This window comes from Eleutherodactylus coqui, chromosome 6, assembly GCF_035609145.1.
Source record: "Eleutherodactylus coqui strain aEleCoq1 chromosome 6, aEleCoq1.hap1, whole genome shotgun sequence".
Classification (NCBI taxonomy): Eukaryota; Metazoa; Chordata; class Amphibia; order Anura; family Eleutherodactylidae; genus Eleutherodactylus; species Eleutherodactylus coqui.
The window spans coordinates 113,338,922-113,364,893 of NC_089842.1; positions in this window are offsets into that span (position 1 = coordinate 113,338,922).

The window sequence follows — 25,972 nt, forward strand, 5'->3', positions numbered from 1 at the left end:
GCTGATCTTCTACCTGACCTCCTGGAACCGACACCCAGCATGGCCTGCTGGGTTCGATCTCATAGCTCACTACTAGAGCATTCGGACTTTTCAGATTTTCCTCTGTCCGTATTAGGGGACGCCAGCGGGAGCAACTGCGAGCTTTCCCCGACCTCCTAGAACTCCCACCATTGCAACTGTCACTCGGTTAAGAGCAAACAAAGGGAGACATTCAAAAGGGGCCTTTCTGCTTGCCCAAGCTGACTTCCTGGGGCCCCAATCGGCCACATTGATGGCTATTACCTGGTTTTGACCACAGCCTGGGGAACACTCAGGGGCACTTGCCCCTCCCCCAGGCTGACATCCTGGGGCCCCAATCCGCCACATTGATGGCTATAACCCATTTTTTTTACCAAACACTGGGAAACACTAAAGGGGCCTCAGGGGCGCTTGCCGCTCGCCCAGCCTGACCTTCTGGGGCCCCAATCGGCCACATTGACAGCTATTACCCAGTTTTGACCAAACACTGGGGGACACTCAGGGGCACTCAGGAGCACTTGCAGCTCCCCCCGGCCCAACCTCCTGGGGCCCCAAATCAGCCACATTGACAGATATTACTCGGTTTTGACCAAACACTGAGGAACACTCATGGGCACTTGCCTCTCTCCCAGGTCATCCTCCTGGGGCCCCAATGGGCCACTCTGACGGCTATTACTCGATCTTCAGCAAAGACTGGGTTACAATCTGGAAGACACTAAGAGGGACTTTCCCAGGCTGACCTAAAGCCCAAATCGGCCATCCTCATGGCCATCAACCAGTTAAAACCAAAGACTGGTTGGAACTTAGCTCACCCTGTAACATCCTTGCTCAAGGCAGCTCAGCAACTGCCTCTGGGGGGACCTACCCAAGTCTCTGCTGGAGGTGCTTTTTGCTGCCCCCCCATTTTACACATTGTCACTCTATGAGGGGAAAATCAGCCGCCTCAAGCCGACCTCCTGAAACTCCGACCTGGCATAGACACCCTGGATTTCTCCCATCCCGGTTCTTTCTACCAAACACTTGGGGACGACTGCGGGCCTTGCCACTTCCCCAGGCCGACCTCCTGGATCTGAAATTGGCCACTCTGGTGGCAGTTACTCGGTTTCCACCAGACACTGGGAGACACTCAAAGGCACTTGGCAGACCTCTTGGAACTTTGACTTGGACACTCTGACAGCTATCAACAGGTTTCCCCAAAGACTATGGGGGACGCCAGCAGGACTTGCCACTCACCCAGCCAACCTCCTGGAACTCCCACTCAGCCACTGGGACTGCTTGGGCCCAGTCTCAGCCTCTCTCCCCCTTATCAGATGCACCATCCCCACTCAAAAGCTGATCCTCTGTGCGACCTCCTGGAACTGCCACCTGGCATAGCCAGCCGAGTTCATCCTCATAGCTCGCACCTGGAGCGTTTGGACTTAGAAAAAAATCAGATTTTTCTCTGGCTGCATCAGGGGACACCAGTGGGAGCAACCGCAACTCTCCAGCTGGGTCTATCCTCATAGATTGCGCCTGGAGCGTTTTCACTTTGAAATTTTTTTCTGTCTGCCTCAGGGGATGCCAGTGGGAGCAACCGCGACCTGTTCCCATACTCCTGGAACTCCCACCGGTCGTCACCTGGTAAAGAGAAAATATTGGGAGATACTCACTACCAACTTGCTGCCCGCCCAGGCCAACCTCCAGGAGCTCCAGATGGCCACCCAGACAGCTATCACCCTGTTCTCACCCAAGATTGGGGGGGACTTGACCATGCCTCCAAATCCTTGCTTAAGGCAGCCCTCCAACTGCCTCCGAGACTCTTCACAGGTCCAGTCCCACCTCCTAGAACTCTGACACAGTTACTCGGGCAGCCAGCACCCAGTTGCTGGTCACTCACTCTCTTTCACCCAGCCAGCACCCCTGTATGCATCTGTCAGAGGTGCTTTTATGCTGACCCTCATTTTAGCACATAAGCTCTCTCTAAGGGAAAACCGCCCACCTCATGCCGACCTCCTGGAACTTCAACCCGACACACACGCCCTGGATTTTCCACATACCGGTTCTCACAACTCTCAATTTCGCTTGATCTCCTGGAACTCAAATCGGCCACTCTGACAGCTATCACCAGGTTTCCACCAAACTCTGGGAGAAACTCAGGGGGACCTGGTGCTCATCCAGGCCAACCTCCTGGAGCCCTAATCGGCTACTGACAGCTACTACCCTGTTTACACCAAACACTCGGGGACACTCAGGGAGACTTGGCGCTCTTTTCTAGCCTGACCTCATTGAGCCCAAATCAGCCACTCTGATGGCTACCACCTGGTTTACACCAAACACTGGGGATATTCAGGGGGACTTGGTGCTTGCCAACGCCAAACTTCTGGAGCCCCAATTGGCCACTTTCATGGCCGTCATCTAATTAAAACCAAAGACGGGTAGGGACTTTACCATTCCTCCAACATCCTTGCCCAAGGCAGCCCAGCAACTGCCTCAGGGGGAACCTACCCATGTCTCTAACCCTCCCCCCCCCCATTTAGCACATTGTCACTCTATGAGGGGAAAATCATCAGCCTAAGGGCGCCCACCCACTGGCGTTTGCGTTTTCCGCGGGAAAAAAACGCAGCGTTTTCGCGGCTTTTCCGTTAATTTCCATTGACATTCATGGGTGCATTAGGAGAAAAATAAGGACACATATGCAACTGACAGTTCCTATGTTAAAAACTCAAACGCAACGCAAAAAAAACGCCAGTGGACAGGAACACATGTTATCTCTATGCCTGTGCAGGAAAAACGCAAAACGCAAAACGCAGGTAAAAAAACGCCAGTGGGTGGGCGCCCTCAAGCTAACCTCCTGCAACCACGACCCGGCATGGACGCCCTGGATTTTTCCTATCCCGGTTCTTTCCATCAAAGACTTGGGGGATGCCCTGCAACTTGCGCAGACCGACTTCCTGGGGACCCAATCAGCCACATTGACAGCTATTACTTGGTTTTGACCAAACACTGGGAGACACTCAGGGGCACTTGCCTCTCACCTTGGACGTCCTCCTGGGGCCCCAATTGGCCACTTTGATGGCTATTACTCAGTCTTCGCAAACGCTGGGGGATACTCTGGGCAACATTCAGGGGCTTTTGCAAACCTCCCGGGGTGAATTGGCCACAATGACGGCTATTACCCGTTTTTGCCAAACACTGGGAGACACTCAGGGGCACTTGCAGATCCCCCAGGTCATCCTTCTGGGGCCCCAATCAGCCACTCTGGCGGCTATCACCCAGTCTCCAGCAAAGACTGGGGGACCTTCTGTAGGACACTCAGTAGAACTTGGCACTCACCCAAGCCAACCTCTTGGGGCCCAAATCAGCCACTTTAATGGCCATCAACCAATTAAAACCAAAGACAGGTTGGGACTTAGCCAGCCCTCTTACATCCTAGCTCAAGGCAGCCCAGCAACTGCCTCCGGGGGGACCTACTCAAGTCTCTGCCAGAGGTGCTTTATTGCTGCCTATTCACTTTACACATTGTCACTCTACGAGGGAAAATCGGCTCCCTCAAGCCGACCTGGAACTCTGACCCGGCATGGACACCCTGGATTCTTCCCATCCCGGTTCTATCCACAAAAATCTTGGGGGACGACAGCAGGCCTTGCCACTTGCCCAGGCCGAACTCTTGGTGCCAAAATCAGCCATTCTTACGACCATCACCTGGTCTCCAGCAAAGACCAGGGGACACTCAGGGACACTCAGGGGGACCTGTAACTCGCCCAGGTCGACCTCCTGGAGCCCGAATTGGACACTCTCACGGCCATTACCTGGTCTTCAGCAAAGGCTGGGGTATACTCTGGGGAACACTCTAAGGGACACTCAGGGGGACCTGCAACTCGCCCAGGCCGATCTCCTGAAACCCAAATTGGTCACTCTCCTGGACATCACTCGGTTAAAACCAAAGATTGGTAGGGACTTTACCATTTCTCCAACATCCTTGCCCAAGGCAGCACAGCATCTGCCTCAGGGGGGACCTACCCATGTCTCTGCCGGAGTTGCTTTCTAGCTGCCCCCCCATTTGGCACATTGTCACTGAATGAAGGGAAAGTCGTCCACCTCAAGCTGACTTCCTGGAACTTTGACCCGGCATGGAAGCTCTGGATTTTTTCCATCTCGGTTCTTTCCACCCAAGACTTGGGGGATGCCATCGAGCCTTGCAACTCTCCAAGTCTGATCTCCTGAGCCCAAATCGGCCACTCTCATTACCATCACCCCGTTTCAAGAAAAGACTGGGGGACACTCTAAGGGACACTCAGGGGGACCTGCAACTCACCCAAGCCAACCTCCTGGAACCCAAATCGGCCAGTCTCACAGCCATCACCTGGTTAAAACCAAAGACTGGTTGGGACTTTGCCACTTCTCCAACATCCTTGCCCAAGGTAGCCCCACAACTGCCTCTGGTGGAACCTCCCCATGTCTCTGCCGGAGGTGCTTTTTTGCTGCCCCCAGTTGGCACTCTATGAAGGGAAAATCGTCCGCCTCATGCTGACCTCCTGAAACTGCGACCTGGCATAGATGCCCTAGATTTTTCCCATTCCAGTTCTCACGACCCTCGTTTTCACTTGGCTCTGTCTGACCATGCTGCTAAACTCCCTCCCACCTTTCTTCTCTGGAAGCTCTCAGAGCCTCCCCCATAGGAATCTAAGTGGAACTATCTTTTACAGCCGGTGTAAAAACCACATAAGGAAAAAATAGGCCATGTCGGTTAGGGGTTAAAGCAGTGTGCATGCAACACATCTCAGGAAAAGCTCAGCCATTGACCATCCTTCAGCACTGTCACTCTCCTGTGCTCCAAGAAGAGAAAAAAATGGCCCAGTATCAAGGCTGTGATCAGAGAAGCACCAGCAAAGATACATAAGGCAAAAAAACAAGGTAAGGGTAACTACCCACTAGCGTTTTTTTTTCTGCTGCAAATTTGCTCCTACTTTTTCTTCCAATTGTCAATGGGACTTTCTAATGTTAAAAACGCAAAGTTGCGTTGCGTCGCATTGTGGTTTTAACATTAGGAAGTCCCATTGACAATTGGAAGAAGAAATAGGAGCAAATTCGCAGCAGAAAAAAACCCGCTAGTGGGTAGTCACCCTAAGGGTGCATTCACACGAGTGCGCACCCACACAGAAAACTGCGCACCCACATATGTGCACAAAGACATGTGAATACAGGTCTGTGTAGCATTGCTTTCAATGGGGCTGCAGCTGCCCCCGGCGGCCCCGTTCAAAAGAAATGGTCTGCCGGCAACCCCTGCAGTGATTTTCAGGGAAAAGCTTTAAATATAAGGCCTTCCATGAAAATCATTCCTATCTGGTGTAAAAAATAAAAATATATAAATACTCACGTCTTCACCGCTGCCAGGGCTCAGGCACATCTACCAGCTTGGGTGCCGTCGCTGTAATGAAGTTTTTTTAGAAGGCAGGGGTAAAAAATCACAGGCATTGAATTCAGTGAATGGATAAGCACTGTATGTGATTGGCTGAGCGCTCAGCCAATCAGACGCAGCTCTTCCAGCAGGCGGGGATTTTAAATCCCTGCCTTCTGAAAGAACTTCATTTCAGTGATGGGACCCAAGTGCCTGAGCCCTGGGAGCAGCGAAGTGGTGAGTATTTACTTATTTTTATTTTTCACACAAGATAGGAATGATTTTCAGGGAAGGGCTTATATTTAAAGCCCTTTCCTGAAAATCACTGCAGGGGTGCCGGCATCTTATTGCTTTGAAATCAATGGGAGAGCTTTGCGATCCTCTGCTACAGCTGTCACAGACGTGACAGCTGTGGCAGGGGATTCTTTACTCCCGCGGGGAGTCCCTTTGTCACTGAACACTATGACAGTGCTGTCACAGTGTTCAGTGACAAGTGGATTCCCCGCTGGGAATATTGACACGTACCACAGAGCTATGGTGCACATATGTCCTAATATTTTGCAAGTATGTGCATTTGCATACCTGTAAAACACGGATATCTGAACACACCATAGGGAATCAATGGTTCTAATAGATGTGTGGCTATGTAACATGCTCGTGTGAATGCACCCCCAAGAGTAACCAAGAAACACAGGGACTAATAGCAAGTTGTGTTCACTTTTTAGTTGACAGCCACAGTTTTCGTGGTCATACACATCAAGTTTTTATTTGTTTTTATAAAGGAATTTTATTTAGCCAGAAGCTGGTTAACAAGCATGCAAACATAGATTGCTAAACCTGACACCTGTGGTGCCAGCTAACAGTACATTGCATGGAAGGCAGGGTAAAAATAGTCTTTACCTGTGTATACACACACATTTCTTCTTGCCACATAATGCCTGGCTAGTGCTTTTTGTTCCCGCGCCCCTCCCATTGTAACTTTAACTTTGTCGATTATTACTAAACAGCAGTTTAACCTTGGAGTGAATTAACTGTAATTAATCAGGAAAAAGAAAAAAGAAAGGAAATTTAGAAAAGAAACCCTCCCCCCCAGCCCCCCGGCGCGACTCTTTTAAAGAGAATTGTGGAAACAAAGAAAAAGAATTTTTTTCTGCTCATAGGGTTTTAACTTAGAGAACAAGTTGAACAGATGTCCTTCTTTATATCCTTCCCTCTCCCTCACTCCCCAACTACCACCTAGCTTGGATCTCCCAACGCTGTCGCAGGGCAACTCATCCAACCACCCCAGAGCTTATCAAATTTTTCAGGGCACCCCCTGGCCATGTACATCAGTTTGTACATTGGGATTTCGGCGTTGACCACCCGGAGCCATGCACTCCTGGTCAGCCTCCAGGGGTGTTTCCAATTAAGTAGAATCCCTTTTTTGGCATAGAAAAGTAGCAGCTTGTACAGTATACGTGTTGCTGTGGTCACCAGTAGGTGTCCTACAAGCCCAAAGAGGCACATTCCAGGATGCATGATTCTCGGTGCCCCTAGATGCATTTCCATGAAGACCAGCACATCTCTCCAGTAGTCCTGTAGGACCGCACACTCCCAAAACACGTGCATGACCGTCCCATCCGCAGCCAGACATCACGGGCACGTTGCAGTAGAGAGCAGGCCCATAGTGCACAATTTGGAGGGGGTGTATTATATGCCGTGCAGGAACTTAACTTGAATGAGTTTGTCTCTAGCGCTAACCAGTGAGGACCAGATCCACCCAGTATATCCTCATCCTCCCCCGAGGTCAGGTCAGGGATGTCCCCCTCCCATCTCTGCACGGCCCTCTCGCCTAGTGGGGCCAGGTGTTGCGCTATATGGGCGTAGAAACTCAACAGTGGTTTGACAAGATTACACATCTGCGCCAAGCTCTCCAGCCGTGTCATGGATAGTGAGGTAGATAGACCTCCAAACTGAGCCCTAGCCACATCTCGCAACTGGTAATACCTAAAGTAGGTGTTTTTGGGCAGGCCATGGGCTATCCGCAGCTGTAGAAAGGTGCAGAGTGTACCCTCGCTGACAATGTCAGAGAGGACATTGATGCCCCAACGCCTCCAGAAGGCAGACTCCGGGAAGCGCTGTAAGTGTGGCAGTTTGGGGTTATTACAGAGGGAGTGTGTGGGGATCGCGCAGTCTCCTCTACAGTGGACAGTCTCGTGGCCCGATGCCAGGTCTCCAGTGTCACCAGCATGGGGGTGGGCAGAGGAGCAACCGAGGATGAGGGGCCATTCAGCAGCAGCCCCCGTAGGTTCTGGACAGGGTCCAGCATTCTATGCTCCAGGCTCACAACCGGGTTGTAATTTGACGAAGATAGCCATCACCCCGCGTATACCAGTTGGCTAGCCAGATAGTAGTAATAGAAGTGTGGTAAGGCCAGCCCTCCCCTGTTTGACGGGAGGCACAGAGTCTCCAATTTGATCCTGAGTGTGGTGCCCCGCCACAGTATGCGCAGCCCAATCCCACGGAGCATAGTGAAGAATTTTTGGGGACTAACGTAGGGGAGTTATGCAGTATATACAGGAATTTGGGCAGCAGTTTCATTTTTAGCAGGTTTACACCAGCGTGAGTGGGAGAGAGACCCAGCGTGTCGCCACCTCCCCAGCCCAGCCCAGGAGAGGGATCAGGTGGAAGTTGTAAAAAGCGGATAATTCCGCTGAGACCTTTACGCCCAAGTAGGTGGTCTGGGTTGTCCAACTCAGCGGGGCAGGCAAGGGGAGCTCAGCGGCCGCAGGGTCCACTGCCAGTAAATGGGTCTTGTCCCAGTTGACCTTAATGCCAGAGTGTGTGCCAAATGCGCTGAATATACTCAGCGCTGCATCTAGAGACGCCTCCGGGTCTTGAAGAAAAAGAAGGGTGTCATCTGCATAGAGCGCTATGCGCTCTTCATAGTTGTTCAGTTTAAATCCCTTCACTGTTGGTGACGTTCGGACTTGGATCGCAAGAGGCTCTATGGCGAGGGCAAACAAGGCCGGGGACAAAGGGCAGCCCTGTCTTGTGCCCCTACTCAGGGAAAACTGGGCAGAAAAATGTATATTAGTCTTGATGTTGGTCAGTCATATAGAATCTCGATCTATTTAATAAAGGTTGGCCCGAATCCGAACCGCCTCATCACCGCCCATAGGGACTTCCACTCTACTGAGTCGAAGGCCTTTACCTGGTCTAGAGTGCGCTTCCCACAGTTAGTGTGCTTGTATGATAGGTGGTTAAAAAGCCTCCTCAGGTTCATGTCCGTGCTTTTGCCAGGCATGAAGCCGGACTGGTCAGCCTGTATGATCTTACTCAGTACCGAGTTTATCCGCGTCGCCAGTATTTTTGCAATTACTTTTACATCATTATTGAGGAGAGAAATGGGGCGGTAAGACCCGCAGTCTGTGGGATCTTTTCCGGTTTTAGGGATCATTATTATTAGGGCTTTACGCATTGTTTCCGGTAGTGCCCCCTTCCGCAGGATAGAATTATATAATGTGAGAAGTCTTGGGGCCAGGGTTTCCACATTTTTCTTGTACCATTCCCCCGGGAGCCCATCCACACCTGGTGACTTCCTATTGGGAAGTGACCTAATGGCCTCCGTTATTTCTTCTATACTCAGGTCTCTATCCAGGTGGGCCGCGCTGTCTCTGCTCAGTGAGGGGAAAGGAATGTCATCTAGATACGCCAGAAGCTGCGCATCAGTGCAGCTCAGTTTGGAGGTGTACAAGTCCCAGTAGAATTGGGCGAACGTTTGATTAATTAGTTTAGGATCGTTTAATAGAGTACCCGCGCTATCTCGCACCGCTGTAATTGGCGGGAGTGTCTGATCCTCTCTAGCCAGGTAGGCCAGTAGGTGGCCATTCTTGTCTCCCTGATCAAAGATCCAGGGGCGGGAATACAGAAGTTTCTTCTTGGTGTATTCAATAAGTAGTAATTTATATTCCCGTCGCAGGGCGCTCAGAATTGTAGTAGTCTCCGGGGAGGGATCTGCTATGTGTCTAGCCTCTGCTAAGTCAAGGCGACATTCCAAGTCCAAGCGGCTGGCTCCCAGGGACCTTCTATGCACGGCAATGGCCGAGGTAAAGGATCCCCTGGTGAAGGCTTTAAATGCGTCCTATACCACTAGCTCCGAGGCCGTCCCCTCATTGACTTCCCAGTACATTTCAGCCTCTTGTTCTACATATTCGTGTACTTCTCTCTGTTCCAACCACAGCAGGCTCAGTCTCCACATAGGATGACTGCCCTCAACTTCAAGGTCAAGAGCCAGTTGGAGTGGGGAGTGATCTGAGATGCCTCTGGGCAGGTAGGATATGTAACAAACCTTGAGGAGGCAGTCCGGGGAGCCAAAACAGAGATCTATACGCGAGAATGCATTGTAGGTCGGGGTGTGACATGAGTAGGCTCTGTTGTTTGGATGTCGCGCTTGTCATATTTCCTGCAATAAATAGGAGTCGGCCCACCCAGGCAGCCGAACCTGTGTGGAAGCAGCTGGAGTGTGACGGTCCCGCACCAGGTCTAAGATCAGGTTGAAGTCTCCCATAATTACTATTTGGGCCGCCTCAAGGGGGACCACTCGCGCCATCACCTCATGAAGCATTTCAATGTGATAATGTGCTCTACGGGGTGGGGGGGTGGGCTCCGCGTGCGGTGCTCCTCGCTGTATGCTCACACATATCAAGTTTAAAATATTGTAGTTCTAGCATCCAGTATACCTGTAGCTCTGAACTAGCTAGAACACTTAAGTAGCAGCATCTATTCAGCAGCAATGTTTCACAATCTATCACTGCTCTCTGCAAGTAGCTAATTCACTTTCTCAGAAGTATTAAAAATTGAAATCACGTTAGAGGGTACTCTTCAGCATGAACAAACAATGGGCCAAATTGTTATGGAAAATCATCTGCACTCTGCCCATTGATGCCACATTTCTTCCCTTTTTATCTTCTCCTAAAATTGTGGTATTTCAGCACCTAAGGCAAGAAAAAAAAAATAACGCTCACAACACAGTAATGTTTTTCTGGTAATGTTTTTGTGAACGTGAGATACAAAAGCACTAAAATGTATGTATTGCAATGTTCGAACTGATTGGGTTTGGCAAAATAAGATCATGAAGATTTTCACTTGCATGGTGTTTTATTAATCCCCCTAACCAGAAACCAACAGTAATCCCCATGATCAAAGGGCTCCAGTGTCATTGTGTTAGAGATGGGATTACTACTGGGGGCGCTGGTGTCCAGTTGAGGCGGGCCCTCGTCCTGGAGCTGCAGGGGCCCCGCCTGGCGGCTGTGTCTAGGGCTCCCCCACTCTGGTGGTTGGTTGCGGTGGCCAGCGGCACGCCTCGCGTCGTGCTCGAGCGTGCCTGTCAGCTGGTCGGCCGCGTGACGATCTGATTGGTGTGTGCCGCCGGGCGGAGGTGGCTTTGTGATTCCTCTGGTCATCATGTGACTTCTCCCCGCCCTCTTTGGGCGGGGAGTTCTGTTTATATACCTGGCTGGGCAAGAAACTGGCTGCCAGTGTTTGGTTTAGACTCGCTCTGCCTACACCTGCGTTATTTGACCTGATTAACTCGTGTTTTGACCTTGTACTTTCTCTTGACTCCGACTAAGTTTTGCCCTCTTGTATCTCGCACGTGACCCCTGGTTTTGACCCTGCCTGCTTTCCGAGGACTCTCTGGTTTATTCAGTTTGCTTTTTGTCTGTACTCAGTGCTATCTGTCAGTTCCCCTGTCCCCCCTTCCTTGGGGTCCCTGTCACTAGAGCAGCGCAGGGACAGTCACCCAGTTGTTGCCCTGGGGCTTAGCCTAGGGGGGCAAGTAGGTAGGGACACAGGAGAGGGCTGGCATAGGGATCATCTGGCCATCTATCCCTGACAGCTAGAGATGAGCGAGCACCAAAATGCTCGGGTGCTCGTTACTCGAGACGAACTTTTCGCGATGCTTGAGGGTTCGTTTCGATTAACGAATCCCATTGAAGTCAATGGGCGACCCGAGCATTTTTGTATTTCGCCGATGCTCGCTAAGGTTTTCATTTGTGAAAATCTGGGCAATTCAAGAAAGTGATGGGAACGACACAGAAACGGAGAGGGCAGGCGAGGGGCTACATGTTGGGCTGCATCTCAAGTTCACAGGTCCCACTATTAAGCCACAACAGCAGCAAGAGTGCCCCCCCCCAAGAACTTTAACATCTGAAAAGTCCTCATTAGCAATGCATACCTTAGCTAAGCACCACACTACCTCCAACAAAGCACAATCACTGCCTGCATGACACTCCGCTGCCACTTCTCCTGGGTTACATGCTGCCCAACCCCCCCTGCACGACCCAGTGTCCACAGCGCACACCAAACTGTCCCTGCCCAGCCTTCAGCTGCCCTCATGCCACGCCACCCTCATGTCTATTTATAAGTGCGTCTGCTACAGGAAAAGCAGGCACACACTGCAGAGGGTTGGCACGGCTAGGCAGCGACGCTCTTTAAAAGGGGCGGGACGATAGCCCACAATGCTGTACAGAAGCAATAAGAAATCCAATCCTGTGCCACCTCCATCTGGAGCTGCACACGTGGGCATAGCAATGGGGAACCTATGTGCCACACACTATTCATTCTGTCAAGGTGTCTGCACGCCCCAGTCAGACCGCGGTTTTTTATAAATAGTCACAGGCAGGTACAGCTCCGCAATGGGAATTCCGTGTGCACCCACAGCATGGGTGGCTCCCTGGAACCCACTGGCGGTACATAAAAATATCCCATTACATTGCCCAACACAGCTGAGGTAGTAATGTCGTGCTTAATGCAGGTGGGCTTCGGCCCACACTGCATGCCCCAGTCAGACTGGGGTTCTTTAGAAGTGGAAACAGATGCATTTACAACTCCCTGTGGACCGACAGCATGGGTGGGTGCCAGGAAGCCACTGGCGGTACATAAATATATCCCATTGCAGTGCCCATCACAGCTGAGGTAGTAATGTCATGTTTAATGCAGGTGGGCTTCGGCCCACACTGCATGCCCCAGTCAGACTGGGGTTCTTTAGAAGTGGAAACAGATGCATTTACAACTCCCTGTGGACCAACAGCATGAGTGGCTCCCTGGAACCCACCGGCGGTACATAAAAATATCCCATTGCATTGCCCAACACAGCTGAGGTAGTAATGCCATGCTTAATGCAGGTGGGCTTCGGCCCACACTGCATGCCCCAGTCAGACTGGGGTTCTTTAGAAGTGGAAATTGATGCATTTACAACTCCCTGTGGACCCACAGCATGGGTGGGTGCCAGGAAGCCACTGGCGGTACATAAAAATATCCCATTGCAGTGCCCAACACAGCGGATGTAACGTCAGCTGTAATGCAGGTGGGCTAAAAATTCATTTGATTACACTGTAGGCGAGGGCCCACAAAAATTGCTGTATCAACAGTACTAATGTACATCAGAAAAATTGGCCATGGCCAACCAAGAGGGCAGGTGAAACCCATTAATCGCTTTGGTTAATGTGGCTTAATTGGTAACTAGGCCTGGAGGCAGCCCAGTTAAAATAAAAATTGTTGGAGGTGAAAGTTTCAACGCTTTAATGAGCATTGAAACGTATAAAAATTGTTTAGAAAAATGATATGACTGAGCCTTGTGGGCCTAAGAAAAATTGCCCGTTCGGCGTGATTATGTGAGGTTTCAGGAGGAGGAGCAGGAGGAGGAGGAGGAGTATTATACACAGATTGATGAAGCTAAAAGGTCCCCGTTTTTGATGGGGATAGAGAACGATGCTTCCATCCGCGGGTGCAGCCTACGTATTGCTTAGGTTTCGCTGCTGTCCGCTGGTGCAGAAGAGAAGTCTGGGGAAATCCAGGCTTTGTTCATCTTGATGAGTGTTAGCCTGTCGGCACTGTCGGTTGACAGGCGGGTACGCTTATCTGTGATGATTCCCCCAGCCGCACTAAACACCCTCTCTGACAAGACGCTAGCCGCAGGATAAGCAAGCACCTCCAGCGCATACAGCGCGAGTTCAGGCCACGTGTCCAGCTTCGACACCCAGTAGTTGTAGGGGGCAGAGGCGTCACGGAGGACGGTCGTGCGATCGGCTACGTACTCCCTCACCATCCTTTTACAGTGCTCCCGCCGACTCAGCCGTGACTGGGGAGCAGTGACACAGTCTTGCTGGGGAGCCATAAAGCTGGCCAGGGCCTTAAAGACTGTTGGCCTGCCTGTGCTGTACATGCTGCCTGATCTCGGCGCCTCCCCTGCTACCTGGCCCTCGGAACTGCGCCTTCGGCCACTAGCGCTGTCGTATGGGAATTTTACCATCAGTTTGTCCGCTAGGGTCCTGTGGTATAGCAACACTCTCGAACCCCTTTCCTTTTCGGGTATGAGAGTGGAAAGGTTCTCCTTATACCGTGGGTCGAGCAGTGTGTACACCCAGTAATCCGTAGTGGCCAGAATGCGTGTAACGCGAGGGTCATGAGAAAGGCATCCTAACATGAAGTCAGCCATGTGTGCCAGGGTACCTGTACGCAACACATGGCTGTCCTCACTAGGAAGATCACTTTCAGGATCCTCCTCCTCCTCCTCAGGCCATACACGCTGAAAGGATGACAGGCCAGCAGCATGTCTACCCTCACCAGTGGGCCAAGCTGTGTCTTCCCCCTCCTCCTCATCTTCCTCCTCCTCCTCCTCACCGCGCTGAGATATAGACAGGTGGGTGCTCTGACTATCCAGCGACATACTGTCTTCTCCCGGCTCTGTTTCCGAGTGCAAAGCGTCTGCCTTTATGCTTTGCAGGGAACTTCTCAAGAGGCATAGCAGAGGAATGGTGACGCTAATGATTGCAGCATCGCCACTCACCACCTGGGTAGACTCCTCCAAGTTTCGAAGGACCTGGCAGATGTCTGCCAACCAGGCCCACTCTTCTGAAAATAATTGAGGAGGCTGACTCCCACTGCGCCGCCCATGTTGGAGTTGGTATTCCACTATAGCTCTACGCTGCTCATAGAGCCTGGCCAACATGTGGAGCGTAGAGTTCCACCGTGTGGGCACGTCGCACAGCAGTCGGTGCACTGGCATATTAAACCGATGTTGCAGGGTGCGCAGGGTGGCAGCGTCCGTGTGGGACTTGCGGAAAGGTGCGCAGAGCCGGCGCACCTTTCCGAGCAGGTCTGACAAGCGAGGGTAGCTTTTCAGAAAGCGCTGAACCACCAAATTAAAGACGTGGGCCAGGCATGGCACGTGCGTGAGGCTGCCGAGCTGCAGAGCCGCCACCAGGTTACGGCCGTTGTCACACACGACCATGCCCGGTTGGAGGCTCAGCGGCGCAAGCCAGCGGTCGGTCTGCTCTGTCAGACCCTGCAGCAGTTCGTGGGCCTCTTATCTCTTATCTGGGCCTCTTATCTCCTAAGCTGAGTAGTTTCAGCACGGCCTGCTGACGCTTGCCCACCGCTGTGCTGCCACGCCGCGCGACACCGACTACTGGCGACGTGCTGCTGCTGACACATCTTGATTGCGAGACAGAGGTTGCAGAGGAGGAGGAGGAGGAGGAGGGTGGTTTAGTGGAGGACGCATACACTGCCGCAGATACCAGCACCGAGCTGGTGCCCGCAATTCTGGGGGTGGGTAGGACGTGAGCGGTCCCAGGCTCTGACTCTGTCCCAGCCTCCACTAAATTCACCCAATGTGCTGTCAGGTAGATATAGTGGCCCTGCCCGCCTGTGCTTGTCCACGTGTCCGTTGTTAAGTGGACCTTGGCAGTAACCGCGTTGGTGAGGGCGCGTACAATGTTGCGGGAGACGTGGTCGTGCAGGGCTGGGACGGCACATCGGGAAAAGTAGTGGCGACTGGGAACTGAGTACCGCGGGGCCGCCGCCGCCATGATACTTTTGAAGGACTCCGTTTCCACAACCCTATACGGCAGCATCTCCAGACTGATAAATTTTGCTATGTGCACGTTTAACGCTTGAGCGTGCGGGTGCGTGGCGGCGTACTTGCGCTTGCGCTCAAACACTTGCGCTAGCGACGGCTGGACGGTGCGCTGAGAGACATTGGTAGATGGGGCCGAGGACAGCGGAGGTGAGGGTGTGGGTGCAGGCCAGGAGACGGTAGTGCCCGTGTCCTCAGAGCGGGGTTGGATCTCAGTGGCAGGTTGGGGCACAGGGGGAGAGGCAGCGGTGCAAACCGGAGGCGGTAAACGGCCTTCGTCCCACCTTGTGGGGTGCTTGGCCATCATATGTCTGCGCATGCTGGTGGTGGTGAGGCTGCTGGTGGTGGCTCCCCGGCTGATCTTGGCGCGACAAAGGTTGCACACCACTGTTCGTCGGTCGTCTGCAATCTCAGTGAAAAACTGCCAGACCTTTGAGCACCTCGGCCTCTGCAGGGTGGCATGGCGCGAGGGGGCACTTTGGGAAACAGTTGGTGGATTATTCGGTCTGGCCCTGCCTCTACCCCTGGCCACCGCACTGCCTCTTGCAACCTGCCCTGCTGCTGCCCTTGCCTCCCCCTCTGAAGACCTGTCCTCAGTAGGTGTAGCAAACCAGGTGGGGTCAGTCACCTCATCGTCCTGCTGCTCTTCCTCAGAATCCTCGGTGCGCTCCTCACTCGGACTTAATGCCCTTAGTACTACCTCACTGATAGACAACTGTGTCTCATCGTCATCGGCCTCCTCACCCACTGAAAGGTCTTGAGACAGTTGCCGGAAGTCCCCAGCCTCATCCCCCGGACCCCGGGAACTTTGCAATGGTTGCGCATCAGTCACGATAAACTCCTCTGGAGGGAGAGGAACCACTGCTGCCCAATCTGAGCAGGGTCCCGAGAACAGTTCCTGGGAGTCTTCCCGCTCCTCAGAATGTCTAATTTTCATGGAGTGAGGAGGCTGGGAGGAAGAAGGAGCAGCAGCCAGAGGATTCTGAGTTGCAGCAGTGGACGGCGCAGAACTCTGGGTGGACGATAGGTTGCTGGAAGCACTTTCTGCCATCCACGACAGGACCTGCTCACACTGCTCATTTTCTAATAAGGGTCTACCGCGTGGACCCATTAAATGTGCTATGAATGTGGGGACGCCAGAAACGTGCCTCTCTCCTAATCCCGCAGCAGTCGGCTGCGATACACCTGGATCAGGAGCTCGGCCTGTGCCCACACACGGACTAGGGCCTCCGCGTCCTCGGCCGCGCCCACGTCCTCTAGGCCTACCCCTACCCCTCAGCATGCTGTATTACCAGGAATGCAGAAACACAACACTGTAATTTAATGTGCCACTTATTGGCCTGTGGTTGTAGGCTGAGTTCGCTTACGGAACGCCAGGAAATAATTTTGCGCAAGCCTGCTGTAACACTTAGCTGGCTGCGTATTTATTTGGAGAACTACAACCCGCAGCAGACACAGACCCAGAACACTGAGCAGAGTGACAGGCAGGCCAAATATTTGTTTTTCTTCAAATATTTTTTTCAAAAGGACCACTGCGTATATTCAATTTATAATATAAGTCTTCTGGCCCTGCTACGCAATTCTGTCCCTGATGTGTGTGTCACGGAACTGCAGTGTTGCACTGTTATTAAGTGCAACAGAGTGGTGATTTCAGAGCCAGGAAATAATTTTGCGCAAGCCTGCTGTAACACTTAGCTGGCTGCGTATTTATTTGGAGAACTACAACCTGCAGCAGACACAGACCCAGAACACTGAGCAGAGTGACAGGCAGGCCAAATATTTGTTTTTCAAAGATTTTTTTCTAAAGGACCACTGCGTATATTCAATCTATAATATATGTCTTCTGGCCCTGCCTACACAATTCTGTCCCTGTAGTATTACTGCAGGGCGCAATGCTCTGCACGGCCGATATAGCAAAAAAAAAAAGTGCAACACTGCAAAAAGCAGCCTCCACACTACTGCACACGGTTAGATGTGGCCCTAAGAAGGACCGTTGGGGTTCTTGAAGCCTACACTAACTCCTAACACTCTCCCTGCCTAACCACCACTTCTGTCCCTGTAGTACTGCAGGGCGCAATGCTCTGCACGGCCGATATAGCAAAAAAAAAAAAATGTGCAACACTGCTAAAAGCAGCCTCCACACTACTGCACACTGTTAGATGTGGCCCTAAGAAGGACCGTTGGGGTTCTTGAAGCCTACACTAACTCCTAACACTCTCCCTACAGCAGCTCCAACACTATAGCACTGTCCCTCAGCTATCTCACAACGCATCAGAGGCGAGCCGCGGGAGGGGCCGATTTTTATACTCGGGTGACACCTGATCTCCCCAGCCACTCACAGCAGGGGGGTGGTATAGGGCTTGAACGACGCAGGGGGAAGTTGTAATGCCTTCCCTGTCTTTCAATTGGCCAGAAAAGCGCGCTAACGTCTCAAAGAGGAAACTGAAAGTAACTCGAACATCGCGTGGTACTCGTTACGAGTAACGAGCATCTCGAACACGCTAATACTCGAACGAGTATCAAGCTCGGACGAGTACATTCGCTCATCTCTACTGACAGCCTTAACAGAAACACTGGCCCATATTGTTGCTGGGTACCCATCTCAACCTCCCCTCTTGACCCCGGATGAAGAGGCTGTTGCATCTACTGCCAACAAAGTTCAGGTCTTGACAGGTTTGGTTCAAGACCTGTCTACTCAGCTCCAGCTACAGGAGCAGTCTGCCACCGTTGCCTCGGCCGCAACTGCAGCAGCCCCAGGGTCAGGGGTCGAGCCTAAGGTCTCTCTGCCTGACATGTTTTTTGTTTTTTTTCGTTCGGGAAGTGTGAAGGTTATATTTTGAATTACATCCACACTCGTCAGGTTCTGAATACCAGAGGGTGGGAATAGTTATTTCTCGTTTGAGGGGCGACCCTCAAAACTATGCATTTTTGCTACCCCCCGACTCCTGCTCCCGCCAATTGGTAGATGCCTTTTTTACAGCCCTTGGGCAGATTTATGATGAGTGAGATAGGGCTGGGAAAGCAGTGAGTACGTTATTGAGTCTTCGGCAGGAGGTACGTCGCGCGGAAGAATTCTGTTCCCAGTTTTATCAGTTTTGTGTGGAGTCAAGGTGAAATGACCGCGCTCTGAAATAATTATTTTTAACTGGGTTCTCAAAGTCCATAAAAGACCTGTTGTTGTCGCACCCAGAACCTGAGACGTTAGAACAGGCTATGACTCAGACTGAACTGCCTGTGATCTGGTCCGAAAATTGGGTCACGACCACAGCTACCAAAGAAGTCGAGTTGATGGAAGTGGGTTCTATGTCCCAACAGGAATGTAAGGAATTCCGGCTCAGGAACTGATTATGCCTTTATTGCGGAGGTCCAGGTCATCGGGTCGCCAACTGTCTCAAGAAACAGCTGCTGGAAAACACCCTTTCCTAGGCGATGTCTAGAGGGATCACCTAGGAGCCCAGGTTCTTCTGGAATGTTCCAAGTTATTTGTGCCGTTTTCCATTTTTTATAATGCTCATCACCTTATCGGTCGTGCCTTCATTGATTCGGGGGCCCCCGCGAACTTCATTAATTATGAATTTGGTAAGTCCATGTCTGCATTTCTGTTGCTTTTGAACCCTCCAATTTGGGTCTTGGGTATTGATTCCACACCGTTGTCAGTGGGGTTAATCAGTAAGAGGACTCCTGAACTAAATTTTTATGTCACGGCACTACATACGAAGGTGTGTTCTTTTCTAATGATGGAGAGCCTTTCAGTTGATTTAGTCCTTTGGCTACCCTGGCTCCGACTTCACAATCCCCAGATTCATTGGTCCACCTCTGAAGTAGTGCAATGGGGGCAGGAGTGCAGTGAGCATTTGGTTTCTGTCCAGGTGCATTTGACTGGGTGTAATATCCGGAGATTACCTCCATATTTAAAGGGATTTTGCTGACATGTTTTCGAAACAACTTTCTGAGACGTTACCTCCGCACCGTGAATGGGATTACAAAATCGATCTCATTCCCGGGAGCAAGATCCCTAAGGGGGGGATATATAATCTAACTGTGCCTGAATGCGAGGCGATGAAGGAGTATATTACCGAGAGTCTTGCCAAGGGGCATATATGTCCTTCCGAATCACCCGCAGGAGCAGGGTTATTTTTCGTGGGAAAGAAGGATGGTGGCCTTCGGCCCTGTGTTGATTATAGAGCTTTGAACAGGATAACTGTCAAAAATCAGTTGCCCCTAATCCCAGATCTCCTCAACCAGGTTATAGGAGCCCGTGAGTTCTCTAAGCTGGATCTTCAGGGAGCCTATAACCTCATTCATATCAGAGAGGGGGACGAATGGAAAACAGCATTTAATACTCCTTTGGGACATTTTGCATGTCTAGTCATGCCATTCGGGTTATGTAATGTGCCAGCTATTTTTCAGAGTTTTATGAATACCATTTTCTATGATACTCTGGGCACGTTCGTGGTTGTATTTTTGGATGACATTCTAATTTTCTCTTCTGATTGGGAGAGTCATGTTAGGCATATTACAGATAGTTATTTCCCATCTTTGAGCCCATCATTTGTATGCTAAGCGGGAGAAATGTCTTTTCGGGGTACAGGAGATTGCTTTCCTTGGATATGTCATTTCTTCGTCAGCCATGGACTCGGACAAGGTCAAGGCCATCACCGAATGGGTGCAACCCGCCAACTTAAAGGCGTTACAATGCTTTTTGGCGTTCGCAAACTTTTATCGGAAATTTATTGAGAACTTTTCGGTAGTGGCCAAGCCCCTGACTGATCTGACCAAGAATGGGCTAGGGTTGATTCCTGTTCACAGGAGGCAGTGAAAACATTTACCCTTCTCAAGAGGGCTTTCTCCACAGCATCAGTTTTGGCACAACCGGATCTTGATCGCCCGGTTATCATTGAAGTGGATGAGCATATCGTGGGGGCAGTCCTGTCGCAGGAATCTCCAGGCTAAACTGGTCTCCAACCAGTACCTCTTTTCCAGGAAGTTTAATCTTGCTGAACACAACTGTGATATTGGCAACATGGAATTATTAGCCATAAAATGGGCATTTGATGAATGGAGACATTTCTTAGAGGGTGCTCGTCATACTACTACGGTTCTCACGGACCATAAGAACTTTGTGTATCTGTAGTCCTCCAAGCGCTTGAACGCTTGTCAGGCAAGGTGAGCATTATTTTTTTCATGCTTCAATTTTGTAGTCACATATATGCCTGGGTCCAAGAATGTCAACGCTGATGCCTTGTACCGCAATTTCGGGGTACCTGAGCTAAAGGAGCCTCAGCCGGAGAGTATTTTTTTTGGCCCGGGCGTGGTTGTAGCTGCCCTTACATCCGACAATTCTGCTGTACTCCGGGCGGCTCAGCAGTCCGTTCCAGAAGGCCTTCCTGAGGGGAGCTTATTTGTTCCCAGGGCCTTGCGGCTTCTCATTGTGGAGGAAGTCCATTCATCGGTCTTAGCAGGTCATCCAGGAGTCCGAGGCACCCTGGAGTTGTGTGGCTGTCTGTATTGGTGGCCACAAATGTCTCGGAACATCAAGGAATTTGTCAAGTCCTGCCCTAGTTATTCCTGGGGGAAGAGTGTATGGGGAAGGCCTGAGGGCCCACTTCTTCCTCTTCCCATTTCGGAGAGACTATGGACCCATCTGTCGATGGATTTTATTACCGACTTGCCCGAGTCCCAGGGGTGCTCGTGATCTTGGTGGTCGTCGACAGATTTTCTAAGATGGCACATTTTACTGCCTTTAAGAAGCTTCCGTCCGCTCCTGAGCTAGTGACCATATTCATCAAGGAGATTGTATGCCTGCATGGGGTCCCCAAGGATATTGTTTCCGACCGGAGAGTCCAATTTGTTGCCCGGTTTTGGAGGGCTTTTTGTAAGGGTATCGGTACCGGGTTGTCCTTTTCCTCTGCCTTCCACCCGGAGACTTATGGGCAGACAGAACATATGAATCAGGAACTGGTTCAGTACATCAGAATGTACGTAAGTAATTGTCAGAGTACCTGGGTCAATTATTTAGCGTTGGCCGAATTTGCTATCAATAACTACACACATTCGGCGTCTGGCATTTCTCCCTTCTTCTGCAAATAAGGGAGATGGAATAAATCCTCCACAGTGCCACCTATTGAAATGCAGCATTCCTTCCAGCCAAAGTCAGACTTTTTATACAAGCCTTGTTACAATGACCAGGAATTAAAAGCAAACGCAGACTCCATGTACATACAGTTGTTTCAGGGTTTTTGCCCTTTATCACTATACAGTAGGAGTCTGGCTTTGCTAGTCAGAGGCCTGGGGCGGGGGTCAGAAACACTATATTTTCTCTTTAGGGAGAGCAACTATATACAGTGAGTGAGGAGACTCAAATGGTCATGCATGCTCCTTTGGGTAATATGCAAATAAGGGAGATGGGAATAAATCCTCCACAGTGCCACCTATTGAAAGGCAGCCTTCCTTCAAGGGCAAAAACCCTAAAACAGCTGTATGTACATGGAGTATGGTTTTGCTTTTAATTCCTGGTCATTGTAGCAAGGCTTGTATAAAAATTCTGACTTTGGCATGAAGGAGTGCTGCCTTTCAACAGGGTTTTCCACAAGTCGCTCCTTAAGAGGTAAGTCCCTCAAGTTGTTGGGGTGGTTTACACAACAACGAAGTTTAGCAGTTGCCATAGTACTAACTATAACTTTGATATATCAGAATGATTCACTAGCTCACACAGGAAAGACAAAGTACACAGGTAAACACAAATTGAGGTACAAAAACTCAAGAAAAAAACAATATGCTGAAATAACAATAAAGAGAAGTGCTTTATACTGGTTACAACTAAACAGCAGAACCTCTATAGGCTAATGCCGGTACCATTCCCGCACAACTACAATGTTGTGTAGTGTTCATATTTAGAACTTCATCCACTGTGTCTTACATACAAATAAAGAGTTCAGCATAGTCACTGTTTTAATTATATATACATAACTAGCTGATATACCCGGCTTCGCCCGAGTTACTTTGGTACTGGTGTTTATCTGGTGTTCACACGGAAAATCTTCTGAAGTCGTGGTTACTTTAGAGATACCGGAAAAACATATGTTCAGCATTTTGCATAGTTCTCTGCGTTACCCAGGAAACACCACGGGGAAGTAACTATGCAACGTTTCCTTTATATAAAATTACATCAGGAAGTGAGAGAATTAGATTCCATACGTAAAATTTGGACACTAATTCTTTTGCACTTAGAATTGAATAATCGAGTTGGGACCCATTAACCTTTCCTATTTGTGACATAATCAATGCCCATGCCAAATTTCAAGTTTCTATGACATCGGGAAGTGAGAGAATTAGATTTCGTACGTAAAATGTGGACGCTAATTCTTTTGCGCTTAGAATTGAACAATCGAGGTGGGACCCATTAACTTTTCCTATTTATGACATAATCAATGCCCATTCCAAATTTCATGTTTCTATGACACCAAGAAGTGAGAGAATTAGATTCCGTACGTAAAATTTGGACGCTAGTTCTTTTGCGCTAGAATTGAATAATCGAGTTGGGACCCATTAGCTTTTCCTATTTATGACATATTCAATGCTTATGGCAAATTTCATGTTTCTATAACATTGGGAAGTGAGAGATTTAGATTATGTACGTAAAATTTGGATGCTAATTCTTTTGTGCATAGAATTGACTATTCAAGTTGGGACCCATTAGCTTTTCCTATTTATGACATAATCAATGCTCGTGCCAAATTTCACGTTTCTATGACACCGGAAAGTGAGAAAATTACATTCCGTACATAAAATTTGGACGCTAATTCTTTTGCGCATAGAATTGAATAATGGAGTTGGGACCCATGAGCTTTTCCTATTTATGACATAATCAATGCTCCTGCCAAATTTCACATTTCTATGACACCGGAAAGTGAGAAAATTACATACTGTATGTAAAATTTGGACACTAATTCTTTTGCGCATAGAATTGAATAATCAAGTTGAGACCCATTAACTTTTCCTATTTATGACATATTCAATGACCGTGCCAAATTTTAAGTTTCTATGTGAGAAAATTGCATTCCGTACGTAAAATTTGGACGCTAATTCTTTTGCGCAGAGAATTGAATAATCGAGTTGGGACCCATTAGCTTTTCCTATTTATGACATATTCAATGCTCCTGCCAAATTTCGAGTGTCTATGACACAGAGAAGTGAGAGAATCAGATTCCGTACGTAAAATTTGGACGCTAATTCTTTTGCGCATAGAATTGAATAATGGAGTTGGGACCCATTAGCTTTTACTATTTATGACATATTCAATGCCCGTGCCAAATTTTAAGTTTCTATGACATTGGGAAATGAGAGATTTAGATTATGTACGTTAAATTTTGATGCTAATTCTTTTGCGCTAGAATTGAATAATCGAGTTGGGACCCAATTACTTTTTCTATTTTGGAGATAATCTATGTTTGCGCCAAAATTCATGTTTCTACGACATCGGGAAGTTGGAGAACTTTTGGCGAGTCAGTCAGTGAGTGCGTCAGTGAGTGCGTCAGTGAGGGCTTTCGTCTTTATATATACACTACCGTTCAAAAGTTTGGGGTCACCCAAACAATTTTGTGTTTTCCATGAAAAGTCACACTTATTCACCACCATGCGTTGTGAAATGAATAGAAAATAGAGTCAAGACATTGACAAGGTTAGAAATAATGATTTGTATTTGAAATAACATTGTTTTTACATCAAACTTTGCTTTCGTCAAAGAATCCTCCTTTTGCAGCAATTACAGCATTGCACACCTTTGACATTCTAGCTGTTAATTTGTTGAGGTAAGCTTGTGAAATTGCACCCCACGCTTCTAGAAGCATCCCCCACAAGTTGGATTGGTTGGATGGGCACTTCTGACGTACCATACGGTCAACAGCTCAATGGGGTTCAGATCTGGTGACTGCGCTGGCCACTCCATTACCGATAGAATACCAGCTGCCTGCTTCTGCTGTAAATAGTTCTTGCACAATTTGGAGGTGTGTTTAGGGTCATTGTCCTGTTGTAGGATGAAATTGGTTCCAATGAAGCGCTGTCCACTGGGTATGGCATGGCGTTGCAAAATGGAGTGATAGCCTTCCTTATTCAGAATCCCTTTTACCCTGTACAAATCTCCCACCTTACCAGCACCAAAGCAACCCCAGACCATCACATTACCTCCACCATGCTTAACAGATGGCGTCAGGCATTCTTCCAGCATCTTTTCATTTGTTCTGCGTCTCACAAACGTTCTTCTTTGTGATCCAAACACCTCAAACTTGGATTGATCCGTCCACAACACATTTTCCAGTCTTCCTCTGTCCAATGTCTGTGTTCTTTTGCCCATCTTAATCTTTTTCTTTTATTGGCCAGTCTCAGATATGGCTTTTTCTTTGCCACTCTGCCCTGAAGCCCAAAATCCCGCAGCCGCCTCTTCACTGTAGATGTTGACACTGGTGTTTTGCGGGTACTATTTAATGAAGATGCCAGTTGGGTACCTGTGAGGCGTCTGTTTCTCAAACTAGAGACTTATCTTTTTGCTTATCTTCTTGCTTAGTTGTGCAACGCGGCCTCCCACTTCTTTTTCTACTCTGGTTAGAGCCTGTTTGTGCTGTCCTCTGAAGGGAGTAGTACACACCGTTGTAGGAAATCTTCAATTTCTTAGCAATTTCTCGCATGGAATAGCCTTCATTTCTAAGAACAAGAATAGACTGTCGAGTTTCAGATGAAAGTTCTCTTTTTCTGGCCATTTTGAGCGTTTAATTGACCCCACAAATGTGATGCTCCAGAAACTCAATCTGCTCACAGGAAGGTCAGTTTTGTAGCTTCTGTAACGAGCTAGACTGTTTTCAGATGTGTGAACATGATTGCACAAGGGTTTTCTAATCATCAATTAGCCTTCTGAGCCAATGAGCAAACACATTGTACCATTAGAACACTGGAGTGATAGTTGCTGGAAATGGGCCTCTATTCACCTTTGTAGATTTTGCACAAAAAACCAGGCATTTGCAGCTAGAATAGTCATTTACCACATTAGCAATGTATAGAGTGCATTTGTTTAAAGTTAGGACTAGTTTAAAGTTATCTTCATTGAAAAGTACAGTGCTTTTCCTTCAAAAATAAGGACATTTCAATGTGACCCCAAACTTTTGAACGGTAGTGTATATAGATTCACCCGAAAAGGAGAGCACAAATGCACTTTTAAAAAATAGGAAAAAAAATGTAAATTACATAGAACCCTTATGTGATACATCATTTCTAGTGATGAGCGAACGTACTCGTCCGAGCTTGATGCTCGGGCGAATATTAGGGTGTTCGGGATGCTCGTTATTCTTAACAAGCACCACGCGGTGTTCGGGTTACTTTCACTTTCCTCTGTGAGACGTTAGCGCGCTTTTCTGGCCAATTGAAAGACAGGGAAGGCATTACAACTTCCCCCTGTGACGTTCAAGCCCTATACCACCCCCCTGCTGTGAGTGGCTGGGGAGATCAGATGTCACCCGAGTATAAAAGTTGGCCCCTCCCGTGGCTCGCCTCAGATGCCTTGTGAGTTAGCTGAGGGAAAGTGCTGCTGCTGGTGCTGCTGTAGGGAGAGTGTTAGGAGTGAGTGTAGGCTTCAAGAACCCCAACGGTCCTTCTCAGGGCCACATCTATCCGTGTGCAGTACTGTGGAG